At 41.4% G+C, this 17,700-nt stretch overlaps 1 long non-coding RNA gene across 1 annotated transcript in view; it reads left to right on the forward strand.

Annotated features, from left to right (window-relative positions):
* Positions 1-746: 746 nt before the first annotated feature.
* LOC149473724 (uncharacterized) overlaps positions 747-17,700 on the forward strand; it is a 45,540-nt gene continuing 28,586 nt past the window's right edge. The window contains exon 1 of the long non-coding RNA XR_016311738.1: positions 747-808. This is a non-coding gene — a long non-coding RNA (uncharacterized LOC149473724). The remainder of the gene's footprint in view (positions 809-17,700) is intronic.

A 17,700-nucleotide genomic window follows, 5' to 3' on the forward strand; every position in this document is an offset into this window, starting at 1 on the left:
TTGGCACAATATATAACCCCTTCACAAGATGAGTGGGAGCAACTCCTTTAGAATTTATAACCACATGGTCAATGAATGTGATAAAATGTTAGGTGTCAACTTCTTTATCCCTGGTTGCTTGAACCAGCAGGGCTCATACAGTCATGTTCTCCTGAATCTTCTTTTGGAAGATTCTGAGGAGGATTGTTTGCCTGGAAGGCTAGGAGACTGTGCATTGATAGAACAGATAACCCTTTCACAGTGTGAGTGGAAACATTCCTTTAGAGTGTACTAGCATCATGTGACAACCTGATAGGTTTGCTAGAACAAAGCAATATTCATGCAGTCATGTCCAATCGCATTGTCCTCTTTGGAAACTATTAAGACGGCTGTTTCGTCAGGGAAAGCTATGCTGCGTCTCATTGCCAAAGCAGAAAACCCTTTCAAAGGGTAAGTGGAAGCCACTTCTTTAGATTTTATTGCCAATGTGTTTATTGAATGTGACTTCCTGTTAGGTGTCATCATCTATATCCCTGGCTGCTTAAACCAGCAGGATAGATACAGTCATGCTCATCTGCATCTTCCTGTTCACAGAGTCTGAAGAGGCTGTCTTGCGTGGCACGGCTATGAGACTTCTAATTTCCAGAACATATAGCCCTTTCACAGGGTGAGTGGAAACAACTCCCTTTCAGTGCACTGGCCACTTAATGAATGTGACGTGTTGGGTGTCATCATCCTCATTGGTGATTGGTTGAACAAAACAAGATTCACATTGTCATGTTCATCTGTCTTTTCCCCTTTGGAGAATCTGAAGATGCTGTGTTTCCTGGTAAGGCTACAAGATTGCTCATTGTTAGAACAGATAACCCCTTCACAGGGTGAGTGAACCATTTACATTCATGTTCATCACACCGTCATGTTTATCTGCGTCTTCTATTTTTGAAAAGTCTGAACAGGGTTGCCTAGCTTGGGAAAGCTCTGAGACTGCTCATTACCAGACTAGATAATCCTTCACAGGGTTTTGCATGCTGCTTAACCGCTTCCCGACCACCTGCCTGCCCACAATATACTGTGGCAGAGCGGCAGCTACAGGCAAAGCAAAGTACCCGTACATCACTCTGGCTGTACTAACAGAGGGTTTTTTTTTTTTTTCCATTTAACTACTTGCCAACCGCTTACCCGCATTTTGCGGGCAAGCAGCAGCTCTTGGCAAAGCAACGTAATATTGTGTCACTTCCTATTTTGGGGTGTGAATGCACCTGCACCCCCCGCTGCCCCCCCCACCCATCGGTCCAGGCAGAGAAGAGAGAACACGGCACTACATTTTGCACACACTTTAGATTAGCACATTTAACCCTTTGATCACCCCTATTAACCCTATGACCACCCTGTCACCCAACCAGTGCCATTAGTACAGTGTCAGTACATAACATTTTTCACTGATCACTGCATTCCTAACGACATCAGATAGTGTCAGGGTCAGTCAGTTCCCCTCCCAGTCACGGTCAGCTAGCGTTAGATTGCCCGAACACTATCACACTCACGCTATAGGTCTCTGATCATCGCCATTACTAGTATAGTGTTTGTACGGATCAAGATATTGATCACGTACAGAACTATACTAGTGTCTCCTTTGTATAGTGTCCCCCAAAATGCAGAGTTAGCAGGATTGGCCCTGTTCGCTGCCAGCACTAGCGTTTAGCCCATCCGCGGTTTTTCACGGAAGATTTGTATCAATTGATTGTGGGCCAAGGCAATTTATATGCACAATACATCACCGTCCACCCAAATTCAGCTCTTGTCAGACAATTCCCATGGAAACTTATCACGGTTTCTGAATTTAAAACTATTTTGGGCCTGACCCTCAACATGGGCATTACAAAAAAGAATGAATTGCGGTCATATTGATCCACAGAGCCAATTCATTGTCTGCCTGTGTTCTCTGCTGCTACATATATGCCCAACTTGGACCAGCAATGTACTGGTACGTCGCTGGACTTTGAGTGGTTTGACTGGGATGATAGATTTAAAAAATGGACCGCGCTAAGGTCACAAATAGACAAAATAAACTTTGCAATCTTTAAACTGATAGTGCTGAGCAAAATACAAATACAATATTAATATTCAGTCCCAACATGTGAATAAATGGTGCTGTATCTTTAACGGTGATACTCTATATTGAAATGACAAGTGCTTCACTGTGTTCACATTGGTGCCCCACATAGATGTAAAATCACCGTCATTTCATGATCACCTATCTCTAGGTAAGTTACCGTCGCTTTTTGGGACTATCCCAGTCTGCAATCCAGTCCTGATGGCAGATATTCCTTCGCCCTTATAATCGTGGCTGCTGGTAGGAACCAATAGATTTCCACTGGATCTGCATCAAAGTTAGGCAACTCTTCTTTACCACAGGCAGTATTTAATATTTTCAGCATAAATCAAAACAAAACCAGACATCCCATAGTGTAAAACTGTATAAAACTTTAATATGGGGTCAAACAATAGAAATTCCACTCACAACAAAAGTGCCTTTCCTGGCACTAGGTGCATTCAGCGTTGTATATTATGAATGGGAATTAAGATGGCAGCTGCATTCCAGCATGTGTTCCAAATCCCGGAAGTGACATCAGCAGAAGTTGTGTCATAAGCCCTTGACTAGTCGACCAATAAATCATCCTCAGGAAGTACAAAATCCGCCATATTGAAGAGGGTATTTATACCCTTCAATCACCAATTGAATTTCCAATGATATTGCAGCTGTGACACTTTTTTTTCTTTTTCGGGTGTATGTATACACTATCCTGTGATGGGATGCAGTAAGCCCCCCACTACTGGACTTGCAGAGTGATTGGGCTTGCCTTGCACGCTGCCTGACTCCTCCAGCAAGGAAGTGCTGAGGGAATCATACAGAAGAGCACTGGCAGGCTGGGGGCAGCTGGCTGGAACTAGAAGGGATCAGTGTGCAGGTCCACTCAGCAGGCAGCCCAGCAGTGCAGACACAGAGGGATGGGTGGCTCTGAGCCTCTGGCAGAAGTCACAGGACAGATTGTGTCTCATGACTTGACAGCACACACATTTCCCTAGGCCTGCTTTTAACTATACAGCAGGAGCAGCCACATGTGATTATCGTCATGATGGCAGTCACACTCACACAGTACAGGTGCTTTGAGCCCCAGCACTGTGTGATTATCATGATGATAATGACGATGATCATTGATGGAAGGATAGTGAAATGTAAGCCACAGATGGTTTAAATCTCGACCAGTTCAGCAGGGACCAGCCGAGATTTGAACCATGTATGGGCAGACTTATTGGACCCAAGTCAATTATTGAATGGCTTGTGTACAACCAGCCTGTCGGATTTTACATGTGATTATTACTAGCAGCTAGTATAGCCACTAACAGTAATCAATGTGTTCTCCAGGCAGGGACTCCTGCAGTCTCCTGGGATATGTGATGGGTTTACATCCCAGGAGACTACAGGAGCAGGAAAATGTCATATTTGTTGATGGAAGAAAACCACAAAAAATGAAAATGACTTTACAGTTAAGAAGTGTCTTAAAGTAATTGAAAAGCTTTGTTTTGTTTTTTTTTAATTAAGCCTGGGTTCACACTTCTGCGATGCAGCACATCGCATATGATTCACACAGGAACTGCACCGTATCGCATTCCTGTGCAAATCACATGCAAATTGTGTGGTGCAATTTGAGCTATACATTTTGTATACCTCAGATCACACCGCATCTGCAGGAAAATAGTGCATGACTCTTTTTTTGTCTACACTAGAATTGGATTGCATGGGTATTCACACCCATGCGATCCGATTCTTCACATCGCACCGCATTTTGTGAACTGATTTTGAGGTGTCGTTAACTTAACATACACACCCACTGCAGTTCGCATGAATGGGGTGCGAACAGAAACCGGTGCAAATTCCGCACCGCATCAGTGTGAATCCAGGCTAAAACAACATATTATATTTACCTGTTCTGTGTAATGGTTTTGCACAAAGCAGCCCTGATGGATGGGCGGGGTTGGGAGTGGGGTCAGGGCCCCCATAAGGTAGGCTGTATGGGGCCCCATGATTTCTAACAGCGCCCTGCTTCCAGTACACATCAAGAGGCACTGATTAAAAGCATCCAGTATGCCCAATATGCCAGATTGCACCGCAACTGAACTTTGGACACAGATTTTCAAGCCCAAGCAAACCAATTAAGGGACCGACTATTGCAAAATGGGTTCAATAAGGCCGGGCATTTCATAGAGCCCTTCAGCAGGATAGGACTTCACTTTTTTGCAGCCTTTAGTCTTCACAGGACTGAGATTGAGCTCTTCAGTCACTTTTGCAGCAGTTGTTTTCTTATTCTGGGTCACAATCATGGCCAATGTCCTTTTGTCTCTTTTGGTCAGCTGATCAGGTCGACCGTGCTTATACTGATCAAATGACGATTTCCCAGAAACCGTATATGTCATCCTAACCTTTGATACTGTACCTCACGCCATGGCAAATAAATTGGCAACTTCAGTCAGAGAGGCACCAATGACACACTGAAATGTCCATTGTCTTGGTTCTACTGTTATTTGTATTGTTTTGTTTATAATTTGATCCTGATCAGCTAGGATGTTCCAATTTGTAATTATCCTGTAAGGCCTTAAGTCTGTTGTAATTTGTTAATTTATGTACCGTATTTTCCGGCGTATAAGACGACTCCCTACTTTTCCTGTTAAAATATAGGGTTTGAGCTATACTCACCGTATAAGACTACCCCTCTTCCAACGCATACCAAATAAAAATGAAAAAACATCAGATTTGATTTCAATATGGTATGGTATTTCAGTATGGTATTCCAATGATGGGGTGCTATTCCTCCCACTGACACCAATGATGGGGCATGATTCCTCCCGATACCAATGATGAGGCACTACTCCTCCCACTGACACTAATGATGGGGCACTATTTCATCCACTGACACCAATGATGGGGCACTATTCCTCCCACTGATACCAATGATGGGACACTATTCCTCCCACTGACACCAATGATGGTGCCCCATCAGTAGTGTCAGTGTGTGAGGAATAGTGTCCCATCATTAGTGTCAGTGGGAGGAATAGTGCCCCATCATTAGTCAGTGGGAGGAATAGTGCCCCATCATTGGTGTCAGTGGGAAGAATCGTGCCCCATCATTGGTGTCAGTGGGAGGAATAGTGTCCCATCATTAGTGTCAGTGGGAGGAATAGCGCTCCATCATTAGTGTCAGTGGGAGGAATAGCACCCCATCATTGGTGTCAGTGGGAGGAATAGCGCCCCATCATTGGTGTCAGTGGCAGGAATTGCGCCCCATCATTGGTGTCAGTGGGAGGAATAGTGCCCCATCATTGGTGTCAGTGGGAGGAATTGCGCCCCATCATTGGTGTCAGTGGGGAGAATAGCGCCCCATCATTGGTATCAGTTGAAGGAATAGCGCCCCATCATTGGTGTCAGTGGGAGGAATAGCGCCCCATCATTGGTGTCAGTGGGAGGAATAGTGCCCCATCATTGGTGTCAGTGGGGAGAATAGTGCCCCATCATTGGTGTCAGTGGGGGAGGAATAGTGCCCCATCATTGGTGTCAGTGGGGAGAATAGTGCCCCATCATTGGTGTCAGTGGGGAGAATAGTGCCCCATCATTGGTGTCAGTGGGGGAGGAATAGTGCCCCATCATTGGTGTCAGTGGGGAGAATAGTGTCCCATCATTGGTGTCAGTGGGGAGGAGGAATAGTGCCCCATCGTTGGTGTCAGTGGAGGAGGAATAGTGCCCCATGGTTAGTGTCAGTGGGGGAAAGGAGCGGCTGCTCCTTCTTTCAGTTCGGCAGCTTGATTTTCGCGGCTCCTCGCCGGTGATTGGTCGCCTGTGTGCGCTGGCGCCCAATCACTGGTGAGGAGGCGGAGCCGAGCAGCCGCGCGACCATCGAGCGGCCGAACCGAAAGAAGGAGCAGCTGCGCTTCCTGGACCGGATCGTCGTGGGACCGGGACCGGAGCCAGGTAAGGTACAGCAGCCCCTCTGCCCACCCCTGTACTTAGTGTCCGTTGGAGGACACCACCCCTGGAAAAAGTGCCGCCCTGACACCGGCTCGCCGTATACCGGCGTATAAGACAACCCCCGACTTTTCAGAAGATTTTCACGGGTTGAAAAGTCGTCTTATACGCCGGCAAATACGGTACATATTCTTTGCAATGTCCTAGCAACAAGCCAGAACAGGATGATGTGATCTATCGGAGATTTTTGGCAACGCTGCAAGAAGTACATAGATGGCCTAAAAATTCTACACACCCCTGTTAAAATGTCAGGTCTCTGTGATGTAAAAAAATTAGACAAAGATGAATCATTTCAGAACTTGTTCCACCTTTAATGTAACCTATAAACTGTATAACTCAATTGAAAATCAAACAAATCTTTTAGGGGGGAAGTAAACATAAAAAAATAAAATAATGTGGTTGCAGAAGTGTGCACACCCTCTTATAACTGGGGGGATGTAGCTCTCTTCAGAAATAAGCAATTGCATTCAAAATCATGTTAAATAGGAGTTTGTACACACCTGCCATCATTTAAAGTGCCTCTGATTAACTCCAAATGAAGTTCAGCTGTTCTAGTAGGTCTTTCCTGACATTTTCTTAGTCGCATCCTACAGCAAAAGCCATGGTCCGCAGAGAGTTTCCAAAGCTTCAGAGGGATATCATTGTTAAAAGGCATCAGTCAGGAGAAGGGTACAAAAGAATTTTCAAGGCATTAGATATACCATGGAACACAGTGAAGACAGTCATCATCAAGTGGAGAAAATATGGCAACAGTGACATTACCAAGAACTGGATGTCCCAACATTGATGAAAAAATTTGAAAAAAAAATGGTCTGGGAGGCTGCCAAGAGGCCTACAGCAACATTAAAAGAGCTGCAAGAATATCTGGCAAGTACTGGCTGTGTGTGACAACAATCTCTTGTATTCTATATATGTCTGGGCTATGTGGTAGAGTGGCAAGACAGAAGACTTTTCTTCATCCAAGCCCGGCTAAATTTTGCAAAAACACATCTGAAGTCTCCCAAAAGCGTGTGGGAAAATGTGCCATGGTCTGATGAAACCAAGGTTGAACTTTTTGGCCATAATTCCAAAAGATATGTTTGGCGTAAAAACAACACTGCACATCACCAAAAGAACACCATACCCACAGTGGAACATAATGGTGGCAGCATCATGCTTTGGGGCTGTTTTTCTTCAGCTGGAACTGGGGCCTTAGTCAAGGTAGAGGGAATTATGAACAGTTCCAAATACCAGTCAATATTGGCACAACAACCCAAAGCATACATCCAAATCAACAAAGGAATGGCTTCACCAGAAGAAGATTCAAATTTTGGAATGGCCCAGCCAGAGCCCAGACCTGAATCCGATTGAAAATCTGTGGGGTGATCTGAAGAGGGCTGTGCGCAGGAGATGCCCTCGCAATCTGACAGATTTGGAGTGTTTTTGCAAGGAAGCGTGGGCAAATATTGCCAAGTCAAGATATGCCATGCTGATAGACTCATACCCAAAAAGACTGAGTGCTGTAATAAAATCAAAAGGTGCTTCAACAAAGTATTAGTTTAAGGGTGTGCACACGTATGCAACCATATTATTTTAGGTTTTTATTTACTTCCCTCCACATAAAAGATTTCAGTTTGTTGTTCAACTGAGTTGTACAGTTTACAGGTTACATTAAAGCAGGAAAAAGTTTTGAAATTATTTATCTTTGTCTCATTTTTTTTACATCACAGAAACCTGATATTTTAACAGGCGTGTGTAGACTTTTTATATCCACTGTATAGCAAGGGCATTATTTAACTTTGGTCAAAGGTGCACCATTTGTTTTATTCTACAGGCACATCTTGCTTGCATAGGCAATTTTTCTTAAAGGTGAACTAACCCTTTAAAGAAGGTTTCTAACCATTTGTCCACAGGGTCCCTGAAAACAGGAGCATCCTCAACAGGACAGGGCTGTTATTACAGCTTTGTTTGTCACTGTCCAATCACCTGACGGCAGCTACATTATCCATGGTCTACGACTCTATGATCCTGTGTCCTGTAATGTACAATGAAGTAATTATTCTTCTGCCCCATGTGGTAACCAGGACAATCTTTTGTTACACTTCTTAAAAAATAACACCATAACACATAGGAAAATCTTATGGCTTTTTTTGCACTTCAGTACAGTACATTTGCAAACAGTTAAAATTGGCAGGAGCCAGTAAAAGTCAGATAGCCATGTTTAGATTTCAAGTATATTACAGACTAATTTATTTCTATGGATTATGGCAAATCACTGTTCTTTGCCCACATTTAAGTGTGACAAATATGAAAAAATAATGATAATCAGGAAGGGGGCAAATACTTTTTCACAGCACTTTATATGACTATACAATACCATGTTAGTAGAGCTGTAGAATATCAGAGAAAGCAAGGAATACCAGTTCCCTTGTGCAAAGTGGCATAGAAGCCCTAAAAATGTAAACAAGCAGATGTTTAAATGTATGTTCTACCAAAACCCTTTTTTCTATTATTTTTAGTTTTAGAGGGAACAATTAGAACCTGTCAGATTTTATTGCCATCTGAGATTACAGAGATTTCCCCACACTGTCCAGGTGACAATGGCTTCATCATAAAGAAAGTGAGAGATAATCTATAACAATGACAGACAGCATTATGAAGATGGTGGGGGTTATAGCTTTCTTTTGAAAATGTTCTTTAAATTTCAGTGTTACTCTGAGATTTACCCTCCCTCTCTGTCTGGAGAAACCAATGTCATTGGAAAAAGTAGTAAGAGACAGTCTCTTCAATAGAGACCCAGATAGCAGAATATAAATGACTAAAATGAATAAAATCACTCTATCCAAAATGACCCCCCCCCCCCCAAAAAAAAGGCAAAGTTTTGTCTGACACCTACTATATGAGCTATAGTAGTATTAAAGGCATCCATTTTTCACATTAATGCATTTGCAGCATTAAAGTAAAAATATGCCCCAATACTTTTACTACCTCCCACCCCCAAAAACATACCTTGTCACCTCTGTCAGGTGCAGGATTAATTGGCGTCACTCTTCAAACTTCCTGAATTCTCAGGAGACACTGAGGGCAGTGTAGCGATAGGCTCCAGCAACCATCAAAATTGTATAGAGGAGGGGGCATGGACATGGCTTGTCAGCACTGTGTTTGCCTATGGACTCACACAGCCATTTTAGAAGAAGAGGACTACACATAATTGGTATGTGTAGACCTCTTCTGAAATAAGGTTTAGTATGACGTTAACTTGTCATTACAAAACCGTGTGTAGTTTAAATGGAATTTCCCAAATGCTCCTGAACACTCCCTGTAGACAAAAATAGCAGTTCCCCTTCCTAGTTCCATTGTTTAGTACAATTACAGAACCTTGTCAGGAAGAACACGGATAATTTTCTGCAGGTGGAATCAGTTAACAGAAATTCCAGTCATTGGTAAACCCCACCCATGAATGAATATCTACACCTGTATTTTGACTAATTAAGAAAAACAAGATTATGTGATACTTGACCCTGATGACATAAACTCTAATTAAAGCGGTAGTAAAGTCTTTATGAGAAACTGCAGGTTTAGGCCATAATATACTAGTATGCAATGCATACTAGTACATTATGAGAGACTTACCTACAAAGACCTCTAACCCTGGACTCTTACGGCTCCCAAAGAGTCCTGAGTGCCTCCATGTTAACCCTGTCCTATTTCTGGGTTCCGAATCCTTGGCTGCTTGACTGGCCAGGGTGCGGTGACATCAATCCTGTGCATGGGAGTCACACTGCAGTGGCAGGCAGAGCGGGCTGTGAATGTGGTCTGAGCTGCGCATGCGCGGCTTAGATCGCATTACCTGCTGACAGACAGGAGGACATTTATGACAGAAGAGGCCTCTAGTGTCTTTTCTGTTATAAACAGTTTACTACCAATTTAAGGTATACCAAAAAGGCAAAAATTTTTTTTTTTAGTTTTGGATAGAGTGGAGATGGATTGGAATACCTGTCCGGTTTTTATTGCTACCTCCAACCCTATTAGGAAGATTCACCCTCTCTATTTGTCCTGTCAATCCCAAATTTTGGGCTGTCTCCAGAACAGTAATGGGGGGAAATCTTCTGATGGGGGCACATTAATTCTGGTGACCTGGGGGGCCCTAAGAGATTTTCTTAATTTGCAGTGATTTCCTTGCACTTCCTGTTTTGGCTATGGGACTGGAAATGAACAAAAAATCTCCCCAATGGGGGACAGAAAAAAAAAAAAAAAAAAAAGATTGATAGGGGGGTATAATCCTTCCTTACACTATCCAAAATGAAAAAAGTATTGTCTATAGTTCTTCTTTAACTGTATGCTTTGCCATCAAGTGAGGATCCTATTGTAACATGAATGATATTTCCCTTAATGTAGCCCATGTTTCAGCTGAAATAGTCGCATACTTTGCTTGAATAAAACGACTTGTGAAGCAAGAAACAGTACAATATTTATTTAACATAGTATAGATATTCTGGATGATTCAGAACTTTGTACATCTCTATTTACAATGAATTAAAATATTTCTTTTATTCTCTGGTAGATATTTACATTTGTTAACAGCAACTAAGTTTCACATTTCAACAACAGTGAACAGCATTTACCAGCTTCCAGTAAGACAGTTATAAATATTGTCTAACATGCACCGATAATATGATCTTCAATAGGTTTTATTCCTTCTGCACTTTACAGAAATAACAAAAGTACACTGGTCCCAAGAGGCAGGAGTAAACTGCTAAATCCCAGACCATGTGGAAAGACACAGCTTACTTGTCACCATAGAGATCAGTGAGCCTGCAAAAGTGTGCAAGCCCAGAAAGCAGCAGTGCTCCTTGTAGCACATAAACTAAACTTTGTTTTACACTAGCATACCACTGAATGCCTTCATGCAGGCAAAGGGGCACCAGTTAGCTCACCAGCTTTGAGTGATAGCAAATCAACAGATAGAAAAAGAAAGCTTATATTAAAAGACAGTAATGAAAATAATTGAAATCAGCTGCTGCAGATGCTCTTTGGTGGCAGTACTCTACTCCAAATTGTTTGTCAGACTGATCATTTTTAGCAAACTTTAAAGAAGAAAGGGAAGTCGATGAAATGAGTTAAACATATTATCCTGGCTCTAAAAATTCACAAACAATTCACATATTTGAATGGCCACAGCAAAAGACTTTCACCGTAATTTTCAGGGTCCATGCATAGTGGGCTTACACTCTGCATGCTGACAGTACGCAAAGATACGACCTCTCGGCGGCTGGGCCTTGACGCTGAGCAGCCGCATATTTGCGTACCAACAAACAAATGCTGAGAGTGTGCGCCCTGTATGCTCCCAGCACGTGTCGTGTGTCACACGGAATCTCTCCTTGCGATCGAGACCTTTCCGATCATGTAACTGCCATGACAGCCAATCATGGCAGTCACATGACCCTAAACCCCACCCCGCCTCCCGATGTTAGAAACCCCTTAAAGGGCTGGGAGGCAGCAGTGTGAAGGGGTTAAAAAGAACGCAGTTTCTGCAGGAGTTTTGTGTTTTACCTGTAGAAGCAGGTAAGCGTTTAGAGGCAGAAAAAAACCCCTTCTGGTTTGCATTTTTGAGAGACGTTTTCTGGCAGAAAAAAAAAAACGCTAAACAATCTATATTACCATTTTTTCTGCCAGGGGAACTGGCGGTTTTTAAACTCAGTGTGCATTGACCCTCAAACTGGTGAAATGTGTATACAGGGTAACAGGTCTACAACCAACCCCTTTTCCCCAATAGACTAGGGTGGAGTTCTACTCCAATGGATAGAAATGTACTTGCCCTTTGAAATGTAATATCTCTTAGGATGACCCACTACAGTTTCAGTAACCGTTGTACAGAACAAGAGAATTTGAATTAAATATCACAGAATAATTTAAAGTGAACATTTGCCCAGCCTGTGATCACACAAAAGTATTTATATATTCTGAACAAGCAGTAAATGCTTTTCATTCACCTCTCTAGCCTTTGGCATTACAGGGAAATTAATCTTCAAATTTCAGAACAGAGGCACATTAATCTTTTGTTTCCTATTATTTTCTATTGCACCAGAATCTTGGCTGTGCTGCTAGGCCTCTAGCACAACAGATGTTTCTGAGCTTGACTGAAACTCCGTTTTAGAATCTATTTTTGTGATCTTTGAGAATTAATAACTTTAGATGCCATGCACACTGGGCATTTAGGCCCAGTTCATGGGGCTCCAGTGTTTAGCTGCAGGCAGAGGTCACAGGTATACCATCCAGTCTTGCTACCAGCAGCCTATGAAACTCCAAGAGAGGATGACAGCTGCTGCATCTGGACGGTGCACCTTATGGTACTGCCAAGGACAAATGCTCCGAATGCAACAGTCCCACAGGGGAACCTAGTGCATGGAGCACTTGGTCCCATTCTCATCTTTAGCCCTGTTGCTGAGGAGTAGGGTTGGACAGCTTGCCCCCCAATCCCCCACTACTATTTGGCCACACTACTAGCAAGGAAAACAATTATTAGGGGAGACTGACACAGACAGAGGGGAGAAGGGGCAGTGACAGCATATACTAGGCTGAGAAGGGGGCAGTGACAGTGTACACAGAGCAGAGAGGAATACATGTGCAGCTATGTGCCTTCTCTCCTCTGCCTTGTAACTGAGAAACTACTACAAAGCTTGGCTAGAGTGATTAGTAGTAATAGATGCCAGCTTGTGTTTGACTAGCAGTGGCTTCAGACACGCTTGGTCATTCATAAAAGCCCCAACACAAGCTTGCCAGCTGGTACTCTAGGTACTGTCCCAACAATAGCAGGTTGGCAGGTCTGAGCTCAATTGCCTGAGAGTAAAAGCTGACAGTTTGGGTTGTGGCTTGTGTTTTTATGAAAGACCCTGCTGGTCTGCAGCCACTGTCATTCTCTCTCTTGCTTTTCCCTCCAGCACAATGCTGCCAATGTACGAGGATAGAGGGTTCTTGGTACAGGAGATTAGACAGAAGAGCTAGCTTCCATCAAAAAGGGTTTCAAGATGTTATTCATATTCATTATACAGGAGAATGAAGGGTGTGTAGAGGTTAGTGCTGGCTGTAAATCTCTCATGGGAACAGCTAAAAATTGGGCTTCAGCCTGGGAAGGAGCTACATCTAGCATAAACAGAAAAAAAAATAGTTTTTGCAGCACATTGCAGCCATGGATCCTAATGGGCCTCCTCCACTTAGTCACCTGGGAGAAACAGTAATAATTTAAAAATAATAGTGATCATTCTATGTTAAAAAGCTTTTATTGTTTATTAAAAATATATAAAGCCTTTATTGTTACTTGACTGGGCACAGGTAAACTTTAAAAGAATTCACAACCTAAAATTAAATGCTGGTGAAAAACAACCAACTTTTCTATAGCCAACAAAAGATTGTTAAATAGATGTTTCTATTGATAGGTGCCGAATCGATGTAGCTACAGTAACTGTTCAAATAGGATGCAGATTGAAGCCCCATCATATGAACATATTTGAGCCATGAACAATTGGCTTTAACAGTAACTTACAAAGTGAAGCCATGGTAGCACATGGCTTATGGAAATGACTCCAACCATTTCACTGTGTAGAACCTAAAGGCAGTAAGTAGTCATTGCTTAGATGAGGTGGTAAAATTAGGCACCTCTGATCAGTGGATTTATATATGTAGTACTTGGGAATATCTGTATTCTGCATGTAAATGTGTGATCTACTAAGATCCAGTAACCACCTATACATACAGCAGCACAAATCCTTTATATTTCTCAAGTTGCCTGTAACTTTAGACACTTTCTAAGTATTTCACTTGCATAATTAATATATCAATTTTGGGGCTTATTTTCTAGAATGCGAAAACTTGAAAGTTTATTTTGCTGCATGCAGCCATCTCTAGTGATATTACAAAAGGTCCAACCCTGAGTTATAGCATAAAATAAATGAACTTGTATGCAAGACGACAATACCTGTGCTGAAATAATAAAAACGAAAAACTTAAACAGAGAGATAAACATAATTCACAAATCTGCTCATAAATCTTGTAAAAGTATCAAATTGGTGGAATAATATTGGAGTTACATATTTCTTTGACAAATCTAGGCAATACTAGTAAACAGCCTAGATGAATTTGGGTTTTTTAGTAAGTTTGTTCAAACAGCAAGATTGTCATCAATCAAGCAATCAAATATTAATTTAATGACCATGGGCTGCCAACTGATTTGCTATATATAAAAGGACATTAATGAGCTTTGTGCACTATTCCTTTTATTACAAAGCTTTTCTTAAAGTTAATATGTTGCTAAGTTAAAGGTTAAAAAATGTGGGCCTTGCAAAGATGACATTGAATACTCCGTTTACCTGCTGTAGATCTCGACAATAGTGAAAGGAAAACACCAGCTAGAGATCACGTAGAATCTAAATCTTCCAGGAGTGCCAATTTACTTGTCATTACTTTTCTTCACTACTGCAAAGACTGGCAGCGTGGGCATCAGGAGAGGTATTTCATGTCTTCTTTGTAGGGGCAACAGTTTACTGAACCTTTAATTTAGTGATAAAATTACTATATATATATATATATATATGATGTTGTTTAGGTTTTAATAAAATGTTATATTTACGATTACCTCCATGGATATCTAGGTATACATATTTTTGACCAACTGTTGTAGGATGCAAAGTATCCAATATTGCAGACACATTAAGGAGTTCTATCTAATATGTTAGTTCTAAACAGAATAGAGTAGAAATGGATAGACATTCTAAGAGAAAATACGGTGAAATAGTTTTAGTAAATGTAAATAAGTTTTCTTTTCTAATTTGCAGACACCGTTAGACAACTTTCCATGATATGCAAAATGCAAAACTGTATGTTGCAGCACTATATATACTATACAAAGTAAGACATTTATTGGCCTGTGGTTGCCGACACTGACAAACTACTGCAAAGAGAGTTGTATGGCTGGCAACATTCAAAGGTGCCAAAATACCAAGTCCTACATTTCATAAAAACAGTCACAGAAGGGAGCCAAAAATCTGAATATAATGGAAGCCCAGTTAACAGGTCAGAATACATTAATGGTGTTCTACCACACCTTACAATGTGCTTTTGTTTTGGGACAACCCACAATGTGACTATTTTATAATGTATTTCAAAATAAGGGATTATAGGACTTGATATGTAGCCCCAGCACTCAGCCCGTACATCTCTGACCTAGATTATTACATTTCAAAAGTGTCATGTCATGTAAAAGAAGTACTTGAATAGTACAAGATTAAGCCTTGCCAACATTAAAAAAAAAAAACCCACAAAATCTTAAAATGTATACATATATAACAAAACGGAACTAAAACACTCATACATATAGCATAACTCCTGAACACAAAGTATTCTATGCTTTGATTTATGGTACATACCAAATGATTGTCAATAAAATACCTAAAAGGAAATTTGAAAGCAATATCCTGTAAAAACAAAATAAAGAGAACTGTAGGCTGGGATCTTTTGTAATGAAACAAATTTAGACATCCTGAGAATATTTGACCAATACTATTAAAGCGGAACTAAGGTGCCGCTGTTATACACTGTGAGCAGGCAGGCTTCTTTATTGCAGAGGATGCATTGCCTCATCTGCAAAGGGATGCACCTACCTGCCTGCTGTCAGCATTTCCCAGCATGTAAACTGAGGTGTGAATAGGCAGCTCAGCTTACAGCACCAGCTTGATCCCCATGTTCTGGGATGACTAGATCCTGTGCACGTGTAGTAGTGGAATCATCCCTCGCCTGGCAATGAACGTGGACGAAAACCATCACACAGAAGGATGATGATGATGGAGACGGCGAGGGACAGCTGGAGGAAAGGAGAGTATAGCTCCCTTTATTTCAGCTTTACCAATACTGTGCAAATTTTGGACAGATCGAACACATTATTGCAGCACATTTTCTATCTGCACATTCTGCTATTTAGTCCTATCAACAGTTCCTTACATAGGTTTAATTTTATTCCTGTGGAGGGCAAATATCTGTGACAAAATCCCATGAATCAACTTTGGTAATCATATTAATAAGAACTGTTCTATGATTTCCCATGATCCCTTACTGTCCCATACCCACTCTGACTTAAGAAAAGAAAAACCTATACCTATTTTTTCTGGACTTGTTGCTGTTTAGGTATGTTTGCTCAAATTAAGCAACAGGCATTTCTATAAGACTAATATTTAGTATTGACAATATGCTAAGGAGGACACAAAACAGAACTTGAAACTACACCTAAAAGCTTTCTGTGGGACAAACACCTCTCTGAAATACTGTGCTTGTTTAGCAATCTTTTTATGGATCACGCTAAAGTGACACAATTCAAAATGTATACCAAAAAATATAAACATTTTCCATCTTCAATGATATAAAAATACCTCAATGCGCACCATATTTTTTCAATACCAATATCAACAGGTACACCATTCCACTCAAAGGACAAAGTCCATGCATGACAGTATCCTGCTATTTTCTTCGGTTGGTAATAAAGAAGTGCTACAAAATACGGCAAATTCTTACTTTAAAGAGATAGACGTTCTCTCTACAACTACACAATTTGTATAAAATGTAACACTGCAGAAAGAAATGTCAAATATTTGTAATGTGTACCCTTATGCTTGCATGACCTGTAGAAACATAGCTTCCATGAAATGATGCTTCCAGAGTTGCAGCTGGGATACTGCAGAAATATACAGTGCATTTGTAAAGTATCCAGACTCCCTTCACGTTTTTGCATGTTGCAGCCTGATACTAGTTGTTTAAATTCATTTTTTTCTCATTAATCTACACTCAGTACATTGTATAGACAAAGTGAATACAGAATTTTAGAAAAGTCTGTGAATGTATTTAAAAGAAAAACCTGAAAAACCACATTGGCAAAAGGAGTTCAGACCCTTTGCAACACTTGAAATTTAGCTCAGGTGCCTCCCATTTCTCTTGATCGTTGCTGAGATGTTTCTACACCTTGATTGGAGACCGCCTGTGGTAAATTAATTTGATTGCACATGATTTGGAAAGACACACACCTCTCTATAAAAGGCCTCATAGCTGACAATGCATACTGTATCAGAGCAAAAGCCAACGGTGGTCAAAGAAACTGCCTACAGAGCTCAAAAACAGCTCAAAAATTATTGCAAGACACATCTGGGGAAGGCTACAAAAAATATTTCTGCTGCACTGAAGGTTCCAATAAGCACAGTGGCCTCCATAATTCTCAAATGGAAAATAAAAGGCACAACCAGGACTCTTCCAAGAACTGGTCACCCAGCCAAACAGAGCAACTGGGGAGAAGGGCCTTAGTAAGAAAGATGATCAAGAATCCAATGGTTACTCTGACTGAACTCCAAAGATCCTGTGTGGAGATGGGACAAAGATTCAGAAGGATAACCATCACTACAGCCCTCAACTGACCTGGGCTATATGGCAAGGTGGCTAGATGGAAGTCCGCCCTCAGTGCAAAACACATGAAAGCACACTTGAAGTTTGCAAAAATGCACCTGAAGAGCTCTCAAGTGAACTTTTGTGTGTTTTGCACTGAGGAAATGCTTCCATATAGCCACTCTTGGGGGAGTCCTGGTTGTGCCAAACCTCATCCATTGAGAATTATGGAGGCTACTGTGCTC

This window comes from Staurois parvus, unplaced genomic scaffold (assembly GCF_062004578.1).
Source record: "Staurois parvus isolate SC_StPar_1 unplaced genomic scaffold, SC_StPar_1.0 ptg000011l, whole genome shotgun sequence".
Taxonomy (NCBI): Eukaryota; Metazoa; Chordata; class Amphibia; order Anura; family Ranidae; genus Staurois; species Staurois parvus.